A 20,559-nucleotide genomic window follows, 5' to 3' on the forward strand; every position below is an offset into this window, starting at 1 on the left:
ACCATTTCTTAACCAACTGCCTTGGATTTTTCCCATTCATTCTATTACATTTCTTATACATTATTTTCTATAAAGCAAAATTTTATTCTCTGGTTTCTTTCACTCTAAGCTTAAGTTGCTACTACAGAGAACAATCTAGGAAAATCTCCCTCTTGGAAAATGTCCAGAATATTATTGTTTTAAAAGTAGATTTGGCCGGGTGTGGTGGCTCACACCTGTAATCCCAGCACTTTGGAAGGCCATTGCAGGCAGATCACGAGGTCAGGAGACCGAGACCGTCCTGGCCAACATGGTGAAACCCCGTCTCTACGAAAAACACAAAAATTAGCTGGGCATGGTGGCCCAAGCCTTAAATCCCAGCTACACAGGACGCTGAGGCAGGAGAATTACTTGAACCCGGGAAGTGGAGGTTGCAGTGAACCAAGATTGCACCACTGCACTCCAGCCTGGGCAACAGACGGAGACTCCATCTGAAAAAAAAAAAAAAATTAATGAAAAGAAAAGTAGATTTGGCCAGGTGCAGTGGCTCATGCCTGTAATCCCAGAACTTTGAGAGGCTAAGGTTGGCAGATCACAAGGTCAAGAGATCGAGACCATCCTGGCCAACATGGTGAACCCCATCTCTACTAAAAAATATACCAAAATTAGCTGGGTGTGGTGACACATGCCTGTAGTCCCAGCCTTGGGAGGCTGAGGCAGGAGAATCGCTTGAACCCAGGAGACAGAGTTGCGGTGAGCCGAGATCATGCCACTGCATTCCAGACCGGCGCCTGGTGACAGGGCAAGACTCAGTTTCAAAAAAAAAAAAATTTTTTTTTTTTTGTTTTCTAGACAATAGACAGGTTGAACCCACAGAAGGTATTCAGCTAATGTTTAGCCTTAGCATTCAGCCACCTGGGAACACAGACACGGTACCAAGTCTAGAGATACAAATTACATCATTAACTTGAACTACTGAGAAGCAGTGTGATACAGTTGAAAAAAGTTTTAAAATCACTCTAGGTGACCTTAGGAAAGTTTCTGAACATAACTTCTCATCTTTGATTCACTCAATAAACATTTATGGGGGCACTCCATATGTACCAGCTTCTGCTGTGGATGCCGGAAACACCTATAGAAAAACAGAATTTTCTTTTTCTTTTCTTTTTTTTTTTTTTTTTTTGAGAGGGAGTCTTGTCTGTCTCCCAGTCTGGAATAGTGCAGTGGTGTGATCTCGGCTCACTGGAGCCTCCATCTCCCGGGTTCATGCAATTCTCCTGTCTCAACCTCCCAGGTAGCTGGGACTACAGGCCTATGCCACCAAGCCTGGCTCTTTTTTCAGAATTTTTAGTAGAAATGGGGTTTCACCATGTTAGCCAGAATGGTCTCAACCTCCTGATCTTGTGATCCGCCGGCCTCGGCCTCCCAAAGTTCTGGGATTACAAGGTGAGAGCCACCATGCTTGGCTCCAGAATTATTTTTAATAAAAGTATGTTCATATATAGATAAATGGATAGATGTATACACACAAACACACTTAGAATATAAGTATGAGTGGAATATATATATACATGAAAGCGCCTGTCGAGTAGTAAGGGCTGGAAAATTGCTGGCCACTATTACTATATTTTACATCTGACTTGCGGTCAGAGGGTTTAGAAGTACAGTGCACAAAACTGTCCTCATTTCTATATAAAACTGCCAATAGCTGGCTATCATTTTACTCCAAGGAATATGACGATTCAAACCTTCAATTTTGCCCTATCTCCCAATTGGAGTCCTTTAATCTAAAACACTTCTCACCTCTCTTCTTTCCAGACATGAAATTGAAAATCTTAAAGGAGCAGGTTACTAAGAGGGCCAACTCTCCACCTCTGCGTTCCCCAAACTTGGCTGATCACATAACTCACCTGGATCCCACCCCAGATCTAATCCACAGGCACGGCCCCTCTCCAAACACACAGCCCTATAAAACCCCAGGAGAGGCTTCTCGTAACAGGCTTTAACTCCCCTGCAAATAGCTGAGGTCACTCTCCTCAAGTTCTTTCCAAGGCATGCTCTTTGACTCTTCTTCCATGGCTTAGTTGAGCACTAACCAACACTTGGCCAGAATCAAGTCTTTCAGCTGGGCCTCCAACATCTCAGCAAGGCACATTTTGGGGAGGAGAGGGTTTCTGCCTCTTACTATGTCCTTTCTGGAATTTCACTTATAAAAGGATCATTTAAGGCTGGGCGTGGCTCATGCCTGTAATCCTAGCACTGTGGGATGCCAACGAGGGCCGACTGATTGCGCACAGGACTTCCAGACCAGCCTGAGCAATATGGCAAGACCCGTCTCTAAAAAACACACACAAACATACACACACGCGCGCGCGCACACACACACACACAATTAGCTGGGCACAGCGGCACTTGCCTGTAGTCCCAGCTACTCAGGAGGCTGAGGTGGAAGGATCACTTGAACCCAGGAGCCGGCTAAGTGGCAATCGCACCACTGCACCCCAACCTGGGCAACAGAGTCAGACTCTCTCTCAAAAAAAAAAAAAAGGAAGAAGACAAAGATCATTTTTAAAAGGGATCATTTGAAACTACCACAAATCTATTAAAAATTTTTTTTTTTTTTTTTTTTGAGACAGAGTTTCACTCTTATTACCCAGGCTGGAGTGCAATGGTGCGATCTCAGCTCACCGCAACCTCTACCTCCTGGGTTCAGGCAATTCTCCTGCCTCAGCCTCCTGAGTAGCTGGGATTACAGGAACACACCACCACGCCCAGCTAATTTTTTGTATTTTTAGTAGAGACGGGGTTTCACCATGTTGACCAGGATTGTCTCGATCTCTTGACCTCATGATCCACCCACCTCGGCCTCCCAAAGTGCTGGGATTACAGGCTTGAGCCACCGCACCCGGCCTAAAAAATTGTATTTTTAAAAATAATTATCTTATAATTTGAACTGACTCCAATAAACAAACAAAATGTATGTAATGAAGGCCCGTATTTTCATGGAACAGAAATACAGCTATTTATTCGAATTTTCCAAATCAATTCACAATCTAACAGATATGAAAAAGTCATGTATTCCCTGAAGAACATTCATTTCTTTAAAATAGCCAGGAATAAAAAGCTAGGTTTGCATCCCACGTGACACATGCCTTTCATCTTCATTTGTTTAATTAAATATTTATTAGTTACCTACTTTGAGGAAAAAACTCAAGAAAACCATGGAAACACAAAAATGTCTATAATACAGCCCATGTTTCAAAGAGATTAAGGCAGGAGAAGACACACTGACTGAGTGCCGGAAGAAAGGCACTAAATTTTGTTTATTTATTTCTGTAGGTTTCCAGGGAACAGGTGGCATTTACATGAGTATGTTCTTCAGCGGTGACTTGTGAGATTTTGGTGTATCCATCACCCGCGCGGTACACACTAAATGCAATTTGTACACACTTATCCCTCACCTCCTTCCCCGCCTTTTAACTGGAGTCCCCAAAGTCTACTGCATCATTCTTATTGAAAGGCTCTAAGTTTAAATGGCACATTCAAACTGGGAATCCAGCCACCAAACCATCAAATGAACATTTACTGTGAAGCCATGATGAAAAAACACTTTAAATCAAAAATCATCCCTAACCTACAAATAAGAGAGACAAGCAGATTATTAGACAACAGTGAAAAGTCAAGTCTTCTGAAAAGTACAGACAAAGTGCCAGAAGAAATTTAAGAAAATGTGAAGTTACCAAAAATGATGGCTCTGAATCATAATGAGGATATGCAAAGAAAAAGGGAGAGAATTTTCTTTTGACTAGGCCACAATAGGAGCACTCTAAACACAACGTAATAATTCTTCATATCACTCCTAGACATGAGGAGACCATGACTCTCAATCCATTTGACATCAGTTAGTAATGAACCTCCTGCCAGAAAAATTAGTAGGTCACAAAAATGACAGCTATAGTATGAAGAGCTCATTGAGTGGAGTTGTAACAAGCCATTTATATATACAGCAATATATATACACACATAAAGAGTGTATATACTATATATACACACATTGTATACACAGACACACACACAAGAAAATATACTCTCAGGGGTTGGACATGGTGGCTCGCACCTGTAATCCCAGCACTTTGGGAGGCCGAGGCGAGTGGATCACCTGAGGTCAGGAGTTTGAGACAAGCCTGGCCGATGTGGTGAAACCCCATCTCTACTAAAAATATAAAAATTAGCCAATCATGGTGGTAACATGCCCATAATCCCAACTGCTCCAGAGGCTGAAGGAGGAGAATCACATGAACCTGGGAGACGGAGGTTGTGGTGAGCCGAGATCATGCCACCATACTCCAGCCTGGGTGACAGAGTGAGACACCATCGCAAAAAAAAAAAAAAAAAAAAAAAATTTATATATATATATATACACACCCACAGAGAGTACACGTGTACGTTACTATCACACCCTTGCAATTTGACAGTTTTTCAGGAGTTCTGGAATAAATGGTAAACATTTTTTGGTAGCAAATGGTATGTAATTTTCCTTAAGAACTTATTTGTTTAAATTTAAATTTTTCGGAACGATCCAAGATGGCCGATCGATAACAGCTCGGGATTGCAGCTCTCAGTCAAAGTGCAGAGAACTAGAGGACGCCACACTTTCAGACAAATTCTGGTCGCTCACGGAGCAGAAGATCCCAGTGGAGGAACCACACAGGTTGCCAGTGCGACTCTTGTGGCCTGCGCAGCGGCTTCGCCGGCACCTCAGCACGGCAGCTCTCGGAGCAGAGTAAACAGGGCCAGCTCCCCTTCTGACCGAGGGTTGGAGGACCCACACGGGTCCCCAGCACGACTCCTGAGGCTGGCGCAGCGGCTGTGATGGCACCTCAGCGCGGCAGCTCTCGGGGCAGAGTAAATGAGACTGGTTCCCCTTCTGACCGAGGTTTGGAGCCCCGGGAAGGCAGAGTCGCCTACTACGGACACAAGAAGGAAGCCCGACAGGAGAATCCTGGGCAGAAAAGCACCATCAGTTTTAACGCCGCTGCTCTGGCCCTGGGAACTAACAACCTGGACGTCCACTCAAGAGACCTAATCTGAAAGTTGGTAATTTCAAAGACGACAGGAGGATAAATTTACAATCATGGGAAGAAACCAGCATAAAAAGGCTGAGAATACTCAAAGTCAGAATGCCTCTCCCTCTAAAGATGATCACAGTTCCACATCAACAATGGAACAAGGCTTAATGGAGAACGAGCACATCCCAATGACAGAATCACTCTTCAGGGAATGGATAATAAGAAACTTCGGTGAGTTAAAAGAACATGTTGTAGCCCAACGTAAAGAAACTAGGAACTTTGAAAAAAGGTTTGACGAAATCCTACTGAGAACAGACAACTTAGAGAGGAGTATAAGTGAATTAATGGAACTGAAGAATACAATACAGGAACTCCGAGAAGTATGCACAGGTTTAAACACTCGAATTGTTCAAGCAGAAGAAAGGATAACAGAGGTCAAAGTCCAACTTAATGAAATAAAACAAGAAGACAAGATTAGAGATAAAAGGATAAAAAGGAATGAGCAAAGTCTCCAAGAAATGTGGGACTATGTGAAAAGACCAAATTTATGTTTGATAGGTGTACCTGAATGCGACGGAGAGAATGAATCCAAGCTGGAAAATACCCTTCAGGATATTATTCAGGAAAATTTTCCTGAACTAGCAAAACCCCAGGTAATACAGAGAACACCACAAAGATATTCCTCAAGAAGAGCAACCCCAAGGCACATAATCATTAGATTCACCAGGGTTGAAACGAAGGGGAAAATAATAAGGGCAGCCAGAGAGAAAGGTCATGTAACCCACAAAGGCAAGCCTATCAGACTTACAGCAGATCTCTCAGCAGAAACCCTACAAGCCAGAAGAGAGTGGGGGCCAATATTCAACATCCTCAAAGAACAGAACCTTCAGCCCAGAATTTCATATCCAGCCAAACTAAGCTTCACAACTGAAGGAAAAATAAAATCTTTTATGAACAAGCAAGTACTCAGAGATTTTATTACCACCAGGCCTGCTTTACAAGAGCTTCTGAAAGAAGCATTACACACAGAAACAACCAGTATTAGCCTTACTAAAAATATACCAAAAAGCAAAGAGCACCAACATAAAGAAGAATTTTCATCAATGAATGGATCAAACAGCCAGTTAACATCAAACGGCAGTAACCCTAAATTTAAATCGACTAAATCCCCCAATCAAAAGACACAGCCAAAAGCCAATGGCATGTTACATCCAGACCTGTTTCACATGCATGGATACACAAAGACTCAAAACAAAGACATGGAGAAAGATTTACCAACCAAATGGAGAGCAAAAATAAATAAATAAATAAATAAAAAGCAGGAGTTGCAATTCTCGTATCGGATAAAATAGATTTTAAAGCAACAAAGATATAGTGGTAAAAGGATCAATACAACAACAAGAGCTAACAATCCTAACACCCAGATACATAGAAACTTAGATTCAATGAGACAGAAAATTAATAAGGATATCAAGGACTTGAACTCAGATCTGGAACAAGTAAACTTAATAAATATTTATAGAGCTCTCCACTTCAAATACATAAAATATACATTCTTGTCAATACCACATCACACCTACTCATAGGTTTAAATGAAACATTGACTGACCATTATTAATACCCATTTTTTTTTCAGAATAAAGCAATATTTCCGTTCACCCTCCCTCTCTCTCTTCCTCTTTCTTTCACTCCTTTACTCATTTTTTTTTTCTTTCCTTCTCTCAAAAAAAGAAATCAACTTGTAAACTTCTAGATCCAGGTCGGCAATGTCTCTCTCATTGCTTGAATTCCTTCCCTTCCCTCCCTCCCTCCCTCCCTCCTTCCCCCCCTTCCTCCCTTCCTTCCTCCCTCCCTTCCTCCTTCCCTCCCTTCCTGCCTTCCTCCCTTCCTCCTTCCCTCCCTTCCTGCCTTCCTCCCTTCCTCCTTCCCTCCCTAAAAAAATAAATAAATAAATTTAAATTTAAATCTTTCCATGAGAACTTTTATTTGACATTTTGAGTATACATACTTTCCATCTCATGTTTAGGCTTTGGCATCCCATCACTTAAATGAAAATTGTGCCCATCTTTTGGTAAATGATCCAACTAAACTCAGTATCAAATATCTTACAAGAAAAAACAAAGGCAACAGAACCTACTATGCAATCATTACATGCTAGAGACAAGTTCAGATGAATACAACAGAATATATGTGCTTTCTTCACTTCCCTTTTGTAACTTGGTTTTACAGTCTAAGGAACGAAAGAATTCTAACACTGCATTTCCAACGTGAGTACAGAGATGACTTAGACCATTTCTCTTAAATAGAAATCAAAGTTTTTCCACAAGTACTAATGATGTCAAGAATGAATAAAATGTTTAAAGGTTAGAAAATGTGACACCTACTCCCAGATTTCTAGATGACTCGCTGTGCTATTGAGGATAGATTATCTTAATGTGCTTGCATGGCTTATGAACATTAATAAACTCCCTGAATCATCTAAATATTAAAATGCCCTTTTTCCCCTCCAGAGATCTACTTTTAAACATTTTCCTCTAAATTCAAGTCAGTTAATAAAATAAGAAAACTCTCTGATCTCCAAAAAATGGCTTAGGGAAATCTCCCTTGACACTGCAACAGATAGATGGGAAAAAAAAAAACCTATCTGTATACCGGCCTGAAACAGAGCAAGGAGTAGAGAGGCATATGGAGACTATGTAGGATACATCTTCAATATTTACTTTTGCATTTTTTGTCACAAAATATGTGTAACAAAAAACTTACCATTTTCTGTCACAAAATATGTTTAACAAAAAACTTACCATTTCTGCATTCAACTTAGTGGCATTACATACATTCAAAATGTTGTTCAACCACCACCGCTGTTCATTTCCAGAACCTTTTTATCATCCCAAACAGAAATTCTATACCCATGAAACTATCTCTCCCTTTTCCCTTCCCCCAAGCCCTGGTAATCTCTATTCTACTTTTTGTCTCTATGAATTTACCTATCCTAGTCACCTCATGAAAGTGAATATATACAATACTTATCTTTCTGTATCTGGTTTATTTCACTTAGCATAATGTTTTCAAGATTCATTCAGGTTATGGCAGATATTAGACTTGCATTTTTTATGGCTGAATAATATTCCATTGTACCATAATATTCCAATATAGAATACCATATTTTGTTTATCCATTCATCTATTGATGGACGTGGGTTACTTCCACCTTTCAGGTATTGTGAATAATGCTGCTATAAACACTGGCTTATAAGTATCTGAGTCCCTGCTTTCTTTTGCATATAGAATTGGAATTGCTGAATCATACAGTAATTCTATGTGTAAATATTTATGAACTACAAAACTGTTTTCCACAGTAGCTGTACCATTTAACATTCCCAACAGCAGTCATTGAGGATTGCAGCTCAATGTATTTAAGTATTATCTAATTCACTAATTCAGAATAATATTTACCTCTATTATTCTTAATCAGAATTACTTTTCCTGAGATTAAAAAACCATGATGAAAAATCAGAAATGGCATCTAAAGACTTTTATTATTTTCTTTCCCATTGAACGATTTAAATAAAAGACATAGAAGGTATAGAATGGGTTTTTTTGGGGTTTTTTTTTTTTTTTGAGGCGGAGTTTCACTCTTGTTACCCAGGCTGGAGTGCAAAGGCGTGATCTTGGCTCACCGCAACCGCCACCTCCTGTGTTCAGGCAATTCTCCTGCCTCAGCCTCTTGAGTAACTGAGATTACAGGCACGCGCCACCATGCCCAGCTAATTTTTTGTATTTTTAGTAGGACGGGGTTTCACCATGTTGACCAGGATGGTCTTGATCTCTTGACCTCGTGATCCACCCACCTTGGCCTCCCAAAGTGCTGGGATTACAGGCTTGAGCCACCGCACCCGGCTAGAATGGGTTTTTAAAACCTTTAAAATACTAAGAGAAAGTGAAGCAGAATATCCTAGAAATACATTAAGTAACCTATATGTAAAACGTGTACTATAAAAACTGGTCAAATCTGACCCCTAAGTAGTCACATACTAGAAAACCTCGTATCTGAGTAACAAAGTATAAAACGTAAAATATTGTCCTGAAATCTTCTAAAAGAAACTTACTCTCTTCACGGGCAAGTTCATTCAGTACCTGGAACTGAGTTGCCCAGGAGGATCTTGCTTTAGTAAAATTAGAGGAGGAAGACGGGTACAGCTTAGGGAAACACTAAACTCAGGACTCCCACAATTCTGCCCAAATGCAAAGGCAGGAGAAATGAAGCTGAAAGCAATAATGATTAACACCTTAAACCTTTAACACCTGCTCTCACCAATCTGCCCTCAAATGCATACAGGTGACAAAAGAAATCAACAAGCAGCAAAACAAATCTCAATAGAAAAACTCCAAAACCAATAAATAGCATAGTTGGAGTCCATGGGTAGAGTGGAGTGGGTGGGGGAGGTAGATACTGTGCTTACTGTTGTGATATATTTTGCAAGCAAATAATATAGTTCTACCCATAGCTGTTTCTCGTTCACATAATGGCATTGAGTCAATCAACGTTTATTTCATGGCAATCAGAGAGTGCTGACTTTCCATGAGCTCCTGAATCTTTATGAAAAGCCCAGCAGCAGACCAGCATTAATGAACGCATTCTGCATTTTCACACTGTTCTTAAGTAAATTGATTTTCCCAAGGTGCTTAAAAGTGGTTTGTTCTTTTAATTAGGTAAATATTCCCCTTAAGATCTATTTAAACTTCTGATATTTATAGTAAAACCTTTTCATAAAGAAGAGGCAGCCAAACTTCATCCTAGCCTTGCCTGGATCACTGCAAACCCCTAATTAGTTATATGCAGAACAATGGAGTTATTTTTAATAGAGAGCCCTCTTTCATAGGCTATGGGGAATCTTAAATCCCTTAAAAATAAAGTAAACCATTTTCTTTCCTGGGATTTTAGAATCTTCAACTATTTCTAAAACATACTACCTTTGTTCATGTATAAATATCACTTTCTAGACAATTATTTCAATAATTGTGCATTCGGATCATGTCAATTTATGTAAATTTTTCTGAATAGTTGGCCTTTATGAAAATCTTTACTACTCTTTCCAGGGTCAAAACGAAGATGTAGCCTTAAATTTTAATATAATTTAGAAGGCTTAAAGTCTAACACAGCCTGAAGGTCCTCCAATTTTAATATTTCTCCCATTTCAGAAGGTAGCAAAGAATCGAACTTATCACCATCCAGCCCTAGGAGTTTGGTGGTAGATACTGTACTCTACATGAGAGTCCACAAACGTCAGAACACAAAGAACCTGGTCTAGATCTCAATGAATGCATTCTGAGTCAATAAACAAGTAACTGAAATAAAATTATATTTTAAAATCAAATATAATCATTTAACAGAGGACACACTTTGATACTTCCTAGAACCTCAAATAACACTCCGACTCAACACCATCTCAGAAAAATCCCCCACCATCCCCCAAAATGGTTACTTGAAACTGACGATGTGTTTTAATGAAACTACAAAAATAAAACAGGACCATGCAGGGTGGCTCATACCTATAATCCCAACACTTTGGGAGGCTGAAGCAGGGAGATTGCGTCAAGCCAGAAATGACAGACCAGCCTGAGCCACCGAATGAGACCCTGTCTGCATAAAAGTAAAAAAGTATTAGCCAGGCATGGAGGCGTGAACGCACAGTCCTAGCTATAGTCCTGCTTGGGAGGCTAAGGTGGAAGGATCACCTGAGCCCAGGAGTTGTGAGCCATAGTGAGCTATGATAGAGCCACTGTACTCCAGCAACAGTGAAACCCTGTATCTTAAAAAAGAAAAAGAGGCCAGGCGCGGTGGCTCAAGCCTGTAATCCCAGCACTTTGGGAGGCCGAGGCGGGTGGATCACGAGGTTAAGAGATCGAGACCATCCTGGTTAACATGGTGAAACCCCATCTCTACTAAAAATACAAAAAGTTAGCTGGGCACGGTGGCGCGTGCCTGTAGTCCCAGCTACTCAGGAGGCTGAGGCAGGAGAATTGCCTGAACCCAGGAGGCGGAGGTTGCGGTGAGCTGAGATCACGCCATTGCACTCCAGCCTGGGTAAACTAGAGCGAAACTCCGTCTCAAAAGAAAAAAAAAGAAAAAGAAAAAAATTAGAAGCTGATGTATAAGCTGACACCAACTATTGCCAAGGGCATCAGAAATACCGATCCAACACTTAGCAGAATGCTAAACTTGCATATCTTAACTGGGAGAAACAAAGAAAAATTCAAGAAGTGATCCATTTTCAAACTGACAAACATCTGTACGTAGATGGCTGATTATGACAGTCTATCAATCTTATGTGGTTTATACTTGGTGGTTTTAGAAACATTTCTGGGCCAGGCGCAGTGGCTCACGTCTGTAATCCCAACACTTTGGGAGGTCGAGGCAGACGGATCACGAGGTCAAGAAATCGAGACCATCCTGGCCAAGATGGTAAAACCTTGTCTCTACTAAAAATATAAAAATTAGCTGGGAGTGGTGGTGCACACTTGTAGTCCCAGCTACTTGGGAGGCTGAGGCAGAAGAATCATTTGAACCAGGGAGGCAGACGTTGCAGTGAGCCGAGATCTCATCACTGCACTCCAGAGACAGAGCGAGACTCTGTCTAAAAAAAAAAAATTAAATAAATAAAAACATTTATGTCCCCTGATCTTCAACTGCCACCCCACATACCTTCTGTTTCCAAGGACTGGTCCTTGGAAAGAACAAAGCTTCTCCTCAACCACCTAAGTGAATTCTCAACAGCTTTGAGAATGAAAGTTAATTTACTTGAAAATAATGTCTTACCACATAAAAATCTCACTTAATGGATTAACCTCGTTAACATGAAGAAAAGGCATGTATGATTTCTAAAGCGGAAAGGCAGGTAAGGTTGCAAAGATTCCCTACACTGAAAATACAATTCTTTTTCATTCTCAGCTGTAATTGCTGAAAGTTCAAGTAATAGGCTAAGGTAATGTACAAAGACTAAAACCTTATGCCTCTCTCATTCAGTACTCAAAGTTCCTCCAAGAGACTGCACGTTTTCCCCTTCACCTCAAAAACAGCCCTGAATCAAGGCTGGCCTGTCCACTTCAGCAACACTAGCTTAGCTAAGACCAACTTCCCAAACGCACAGATATGGGACAACTTACGTATAGTACGACTTTTGAGAGGTCACAAATCGACTATTCCATTAGGAGTGGGGTAAAAATAAAACACAGCATCTAAAGCTTGGACCTTATTTACTAATCACAAAGAAAAATAAAGCATTTTTCAAACTGTCCAAGCACAATTTGGAGGTCTCTGAAAATGTGCACAGAAATACCACAGGACCAGCTCCGTTTTAAACTTTGGAATTCAATGAACTATGGAGTCTGCAAAAGGCTTTGCCACTTTTCAATACAATGACTCATTAATCCCTCGTGACAACCATTTGAAAAGGTATGAGTTAGATCTTTCCTCATTATATTAAAATGAGGAAACCCAAACTAAGAGAGGTTCAAAAGCGTCTCAGGGACCCAGCTGGAAAGTAAAGTCACTCCTTGACAAGGGAGATATTCCAGTTTCAGACTGATGCTCAGATGTGGCCCTCATCGAAACATCCTTATCCTTTAAGATTATAGTAAATTTCTCATTTGTATGAAGCATTTGGGAATGTCCTATAAATCAAACCATATGTCATGGGTTAAATCATGTTTCCTATATTTGTCACACTCACTAGGACACTATAATTCTATTTATAACATGGTTCTTATCCTGAAAATAGTACAGTGGAGTGGTCCCAATTGTCAGGAATGGGTATGAACTGGATGTTTCAGTTATCTGAACAGTCTCAGTAACTGATGCCTTACCTGCAGTTGAATTAACAATTTTCAAAGAGCTGGAAGCAATGTAATTTACATAACACTAAAATAACATAGAACAATTTAAAGATAATTTACAGACATAGGTCCTTCAGGATATGTCTAGAGTTAAGACTATGAACTGCAATTATCCTTGGACAGTCCTATAACTATGGAAGGTACAGTAGATTCAGGTATATTTACACTGAACCTGGCAGCTGCCTCTTAAAAGTCCTAATAAAAAGAGACTACATTATAATTTGCCTTTTCCTGAAGGAAGCACACCAAAAAAAAAAAAGGTACTGGGTTATTGGATATGTATAGACAGAACCCAGTCCAGATAAAAGAATGCTTACTTTTAACATGAGTTGGAATTTTCACTATTCACATACGAAATCAGAAAGTTGTTGAAATTCCTTTTAGCAAATCAAACTCTAAAATACAACGAATTTAAATTAAATCCACTAATCAGAAAACTATTTGATCATCTTCCATCGAGAGGCTCTTTCTGTTTTAAACTTATACATATTCTTCCCAATTCACAGATGAATCCAATGTGTTTGATATTTCATTTTTATACTCCGATAGTAAGAGAATGATTTTAATTCTTCAGATTAATTCTGCAGCTACATGAGGAAAAGTGAATGATGGGGTTTACTGACACTTATCAAGTCATTTGAAAAGAACTGTCAAATGAACAGATGAACATGGGTATGAGAGCATTGGTTTTTCAACTTTCTGTTAGTGACTTTTCACATTGCTTCCTATTTATATGCCTGTAATACACTAAAATAACCAACAAACTCTGACTACTTCTTCAGCAATCCCTATATTAAACCAAAAACATATATCATTTAAAGTTTTTTTTTTTACCAGTTTTAACTATGACATGTAAGCACTGTTTTTTAAAACCAAATGGTTAACAAATAATGCGCATATTTTATCCACTCTCCATATGAAAGAAGTTGAGCTATAGCCAACTCAGTCTTTAAATTCCATTTAAGGGCTGAATGTAACTTCTGATATCATAGAAGAAAGAAAAATGAACCAAGAGATCTAAAGAGCAGTATGCAGCCGAGACAACATAGTAAGACCTGTCTCTACAAAAAATAATAATAAACAGTCTGGCATGGTGGCATGCACACCTGTAGTCCCAGCTAGTGGAGAGGCTAAGGAGAAAGGATCATTTTAGCCTGGGAGGCAGAGGCTACAGTGATCCCTGATCGTGCCACTGCACTCCAGCCTGGGTGAGTCTCAAACTAAAGAGCAAGATGACCAGCTACATGTGAAAAGATTTGGGAGTCAAAAAGTTCTATGTTTTGCTCTCCAATATGGTAACTACCAGCCACAAGTGGCAATTTAAACTGAAAATAATTACAAGCAAATAAAACTTAGGCCAGGTGCATTGGCTCACACCTGTAATCCCAGCACTCTGGGAGGCTGAGGCAGGTGGATCACCTGAGGTCAGGAGTTCCTGACCAGCCTAGGCAACATGGTGAAACCCCATCTCTACTAAAAAAATACAAAAAAAGTTAGCCAAGTGTGATGTCGGGCACCTGTAATCCCAGCTACTCTGGAGGCTGAGGCAGAATCGCTTGAATTCTCTAGAAAGAGGTTGCCATGAACTGAGATCGCGGCACTGCACTCCAGCCTGGGTGACAGAGGGAGACTCCGTCTCAAAACAACAACTTAAACTGCTGTTGTTCCTCAGTCCACTAATTACATTTCAAAGACTCAGTTACATGTGCCTGGTGGCTGCTGTATTGGACAGCACAGACAGAACCATTTCCAACCCTTGGAAATTCTATTGGATGGCACTGTTGGTAGCTACACAATCTTATGCAAGTTACTTAATTCTGGGACTCTCAATGCCCTGGTTTGTAAAGCGTGCGTAATACCACCTAAATCAGAAGACTATTAGAATTTTTTTTTTATCATCAACATCCCCTTCCACATTTATTTACTTAGATTTGAAAAATGCATTCAATTGTGACTATTAGAATTTTAATGAGATAATGTATAAAAACACAGGAAATAGTGCTCAGTAAACATCAGATATCCCAGAGAGGTAGCTATTAACACAATCCTGTATTAAACTTTGGTCTTTAATGGTGACCAACAGTAAGTCACTTTCCCTTCCTAGGCCTCCTTTTCTAAAACCGAAAAGTGTGGGAAGTTCTTCTAGTTAGCTTCTAATGAACCTATCAATCAAATGCCACTGGGTTAAAGAATTGAGCAAAAGGAGCACAAACTCCTACTGAGTAAACTACCACCTAGACTCCAAGAGCCTAGAGCTTCCTTACAGATCCCACGCATTCTTCAAGAAACCCCAGAAGACTGGCTCTCCAATGTAACCCATCGTCTGATGCGAGCTATTTATAAAGTCCGTCTTAAAAGATTACCGGAATATCTTTCTGTAACTGTATATACTGTAATTAGAAGTTACAACCTCCTATTTCATGATGAGATCCTGCAGTTTTAACATCTTTTAAATGAACACTATCTTTACAGATGAATTCTTTTTTATCTTAGTCATTTAAACCACAACACTTTAAAAGCACGTGTGAGTTTAAAAACTATTTTGTAATGACCGATTTTTTTTTTTTAATCAACTATGCCTCATTCTCAGCCAGCCTGTGGGTGCCCCTCGGGTGTCTAAACAAAGTGAGAATTGTACCTTCATGGGTGAGGTCCCTTTGCAGGGCCAGAAACATGCCCAGAGACTTTATCCTCGTTAACAGCTGCTCCCAGGGAGCCAGGAAATTTACTGATCCAGTAAATTTCAGAGTCAGCCTCCAATGAGGGGGAACCAAGGGCCCCCACAAAAGGCACAAAAGCAGCCCTCCCGGCTGCTATCCGCTGTGGGCGTTGACCAGGCACCCAGGGTCACAGCTTTAACTTAGGGGTGGAGGAGCAACTCCGGCAGCAGAAATCATTACAGAGTGAAGCAATTTTGCCCAAGGCCTGAAGCCTCAAAAAAAAAAAAAAAAAAAAGTGTTATTCCAAAGCAGATTCCTTTTCTTCCGGGTCTGTCTGCCCCTTTTGACTCCTTGCCCACAACCACCGTGCCTCCCCATTCCCAATGCCCCACCTCCTGCCACATTTATTTAAAAAAAAAAAAAAAAAAGGAGGAAGGAAGGAAGGGGAAGGAAGGAGAGAAAGAGAAGAAGGGAAAAAGAAGAAAGAAAGAAAACGATTTTTAAAAGCAGATTCCCTCTTCCTTAGCTTTTTTTAGCAAGGCCTGGAGATTGGAGGAAATTCAAACCAAATTAGTTGCACATTAAAAAATAAACAGACAAGCAATCAGGGGGTGCCCACCCAACAAAAGACCTCGCCCGTTCCAAAATATGATTAAGCCTGGGAGGGAAGAGGGGGAGGGGGACTAAAAACCATCAGGGATGGAGAGATAAACCTGTGGATTTTTGGCCCCAGCGTTGGCCCACTGCGGTCAAATTCTGAATTTTGTTTAAAGAAAATGCTGGGTGGAGGAGAAAAGAAAATAAAAAGTTGCAACTTTCAAGGAAGTCTGCAAACGGCAGTGTCTGGATAAAATGCCATTGCTTCCCTTCGTCTGGGAAGGCAGGGTGGGAGCTGAGATTCCAAAAGCTCCAACTCCGACCGCGCACTCCTGGAAGCCTCCCCGCCAAAGGCGCCGCCAGGCGGAGCAGCCCGGTCTCCCGAAAGACGGCGGGCCCGGGTCCTCTGGCTCCCACGGGACGCCCGCACCCGGACCTCTGGGAAAGTTCGCAGGCACAGCCTGAGGCCCCACTTTCCGCCGACAGTGACAGGCCCTTCCCACGCCGGCCGGCCCCAGCCCCGCCGCGGGCACCAGACGGTCCGCGCGGCCCCTCCTGGCCGCCTCGGGGCGCAGATTCCGCCCGCCCGCCCCTCCCCCGGCCGAGGCGCCCCTTGGGGTGACCGACTGACCGGAGCTCCGCTGGCCCACACACCGGGTCGCCCGCTCCTTCCCGCCGCGCCCCGCTCCCCCGCCCGAGCTTCCAGCCGCCAGGCTCGCCAAGTCCGGCCGCGGCCGCCGGTTACCGCCCCCAGCCCGGGGGGAGCCCGGGGGGCAGGACGGGGAGGGAGGACGTGGCGCGCTCGGAGGTGGCCAGCGGCGGGGCGGGGAGTGTCCCGGAGAGGCCCAGCCGGGGGCGAGGGGGACAGGCCGGCGCGGGCTCGGGACCCTCCCCGCGAGCATCCCCGAGTTCGAGGCCCCCGACCGCCCCCGCCGGCGTGGAAAGGCGGCCCCAACTTCCAGCCCCACTTCGCACACCCGCCCTCTTCCCTCCACCATATGGAAATCTACAGCCTCAGAAAGTGACACGTCGAAGATTCCTCGGCCTCGCCGCCCTCCCTCCCCCTCCTGGGCAGTGTTCCTGCCGCGGAGATTCCGGGAGGGGGAGCGGATTCCTCGGACAAAATCTGCTAGGAAGGCTGGGGGTGGGGGGAGGCCGCGAGCCACTGCCCAGATTTTCTTTTTTTTTTTTTTTTGGAGGAATCTACCGGTTTCTTTCACTCCTCCAAACCCTGAGGCAAGGGGCACAGGCGGGGAACCCGAGCCTAGCAAGGCGGGGGCCGCCCCCTCCCGGGTCCCGTGTTCCCGGGGTGCCCAGGCGAGCGCGGGGCGCCCCAGCACTCCGGCGCCAAGTTTTTGCCGGGAAGCCCAGGGCGCTCCCGGGACAGGGACGCACTTTGGCGGACTCCGCGTCAGGCCGGGGCTTTCCAGCGCACCGCGACCCTGCAATCGAGCGCGGGGTCCCGCTCTCCTCCAGCCCCCGGCTCCTGCACGCCTTACCTTCCCTAGGGCTGAAACGCGGGGCTCCGGGCGCGCTACACACCGGGTCGCCCACGCCTTCCCAGCCGGCAGCCGGGAGGATCCCTGCCGCCCCCTTCGCTGCTCCCGCCGCCGCCGCCGCCGCTCTCCTCCTCCAGCCGCCGCCGCCGTCGCTGCCGCCGCTCAAATAACTACCAGGAGGGTTTGATGGGGGATTCCGCCATGTCAATGATGTCGTGACCACATGGGGATTTGGGGCCCGCCCACTACCGTAAAGCACCGAGGATACCTGCAAACACAGTCGCAGACTCGCAGAAGCTGTGGGGGCCTCGCTTGTCCCCCCGGGCCCTGCCTAGCTAAGCAGAAACTCCTTTTGGTTCAGCCAGACTGAAGAAACCTGAGGCTTAGGATACTAACAACTCTTGAATGGCAAGCGCTGCGCGTTCTGCAGATCGCCAGAATAATATAAAAGCAGCGTTTACTCAGTAATAAGCCTGACTTTTTTTTCATTTACACATATATTTCCCTTTTTGTTGTTAATCCCCACAGCAACCTTGTGAGCTATATTACTCCCCTCTCTATTTCCCACAGCATTTTGTTCACACAGTTAACACAGTATAAGCAAATGTTATTATATTTAAGTTAAAATATCTATTTCCTCCTTTTCGTTGTTGTTTTTTTGTTGCTTGTTTTGGGGACTGCAGGCACGGGGCAAGCATAAGCCACCACACCTTTTTTCTTTTTTTCTTTTTTTTTTTTTTTTTTTTTTTTGGTAGAGAAAGGGTCTCAGTAGGTTGCCCAAGCTGGTATGTAACTCTTGAGCTCATATGGTCCTCCCGCCTCGGCCTCCAAAGTGTTGAGTTTACAAGCGTGAGCCACCTCACCCAGCCTTACTTCCACTTTCAGTACCCAATGCGTTTCTCAAGGACAGAGACTGTTTCTTGCTTTTATCTTTATATCTGTAAAATATAGCAACCATCACTGTAGGACTCAATAAATAACTGTTGAGTTTATATTAAGTCAAATGTAATGTATTTCTGTTGTACAGGCTCAAAGAAGTTAACAGACTGCATCCCATCCCACCCCTCAAATTATCCAGGAGACAAGAGAGCAAAAGTTAGCTTAGAGAAGCCCCTTCTATCCATAGTGGTCCAGGTATTTTGAATAACTACATTCGGCCTCAACTATTAAGCTACAAAGGAGCATTCAGGGTGTCACCAGAGACAATATATTACTTTCGTTAAGCTAAAAAAAAAAAAAATTATATATATATATATAGTAACAGTGCATAATACTCTATTAAAGTCTAACGAACACAAAAGAACACTGAGAAATAGCTCCTTCCCTTGTACAATTTGCCATTCATTTTTGGAGATTTTTGCCTTTTTTTTTTTTTTTCCTTTGGAAGCAATGGTGAGTCCAGGGAAAGGGAACCTCTCTCGTAAATGGCTTATTTACTGGGGAGCTCCTCACAGGGGAACTTGAAGCAATCTTTCTAAAACATAATTCCAATTCTAGGTCATAGTCCTGCATAAGGAGGTGGGGAAAGGCAAATTCTTGTCCTGGCATAGACCCCATTTGAGTCCAAATGCCTTCTCTGGCTGCAGACTCTGGCTTGCTCAGGTGCCATGCCCTCAGCCCAGTTGACCTCTCATGGCCCCAGAAGGTACCTGTGTCCCTTTATATGTGCCTTCCCTCTGTCTGAAACATACCTCTTCTTCCCTATTTAAGATCACTTACTCATCCTTGATCTTCAGCTAAAATCACTCCCTCCTTTTCTACCTACAGACTCTTACCTCTTTTTCCCACAGTCTTATTTATTTATTCATTTATTTGAGATGGAGTCTCACTTTCTCACCAGACTAGAGTGCTGTGGCACCATCTAGGCTCACTGCAACCTCCACCTCCCAGGTACAAGTGATTCTGCTGCCTCGGTCTCCCAAGTAGCTGGGACTACAAGTACACACCACCACGCCCAGCTAATTTTTGTGTCTTTTAGGGATATAAAAGACACAGGGTTAAAACACAGGATATACAAGAGACAGGGTTTCACTGGGTTAACCAGGATGGACTCGATCTCCTGACCTTATGATCCGCCTGCCTCGGCCTCCCAAAATGCTGGGATTACAGGTGTGAGCCACCGCACCCATCCATTTCCCCTCAATCTTATAATCCTTGTCAGTCCTCACATTGCTCTGAAGTTATTTTGTTTTGTTTTGTTTTAGGCTACAGTGCAGTAGCATGATCACAGCTCACTGCATCTTCAACCTCCTAGGCTCAAGCGATTCTCCCATCTCAGCCTCCAAGTAGCTGGCACTACAGGTGTGTGCCACCATGCCTGGCTGACTTTTTTTGTTTTTTCAATTTTTTTGTAGAGAAAGGCTCCTACTATGTTGCCCAGGCTGGTCTCAAACTCCTGAGCTCAAGCACTCCTTCTGCCCCAGGCTCTCAAAGTGCTGGGATTACAGGCATGAGCCGCTGCTCCCAGCCTGAAGTTAGTTATTCTTTAGCTCTTCCACTTGACTGAGTTTTGTTCATATTTATATCCCTAATATCAACCTAGAATTCTGCTTTGAATATAATAACCCCTTCTGTTTGGTGAATGAATTAATTGTAACATATGTGGAAGAATCTGAATGATTAGATACGTGAGCAAACTTCAGAGTGTGAAAGGTTAAAATCACGTTGAAGGACAAGCTTGGTAAAGGAGGCAAAAGCAGGCAAGAGAAGTTCAGAGGACAAATTTATTTATTCCTGTTTCTTCCACTAGACTGAATTTCTTCTTATTAAGAAGAAGAGGAATCAATGTACATAAAATGCTTTATAATTCCAAATGCATGTTCATATATATGATCTCAGTGCTTCATTCATCTTCTTTGCC

General features: G+C 42.8%; 1 protein-coding gene across 2 annotated transcripts in view; it reads right to left on the bottom strand.

Annotated features, from left to right (window-relative positions):
- Nucleotides 1-17,856, bottom strand: part of FNDC3B (fibronectin type III domain containing 3B) — a 373,196-nt gene extending 355,340 nt beyond the window's left edge. The window contains exon 1 of one of the 2 annotated variants that reach the window (XM_035277983.3): nucleotides 17,700-17,856. The gene's annotated coding sequence lies outside the window, so the exon portion shown is untranslated. Of the gene's footprint in view, nucleotides 1-16,831; nucleotides 16,937-17,699 lie in introns of those variants that run through there. The other variant, XM_035277984.3, reaches the window with a different exon arrangement.
- Between the last annotated feature and the right edge of the window lie 2,703 nt (nucleotides 17,857-20,559).

This window comes from Callithrix jacchus, chromosome 17, assembly GCF_049354715.1.
Source record: "Callithrix jacchus isolate 240 chromosome 17, calJac240_pri, whole genome shotgun sequence".
In the NCBI taxonomy this organism is placed as follows: Eukaryota; Metazoa; Chordata; class Mammalia; order Primates; family Cebidae; genus Callithrix; species Callithrix jacchus.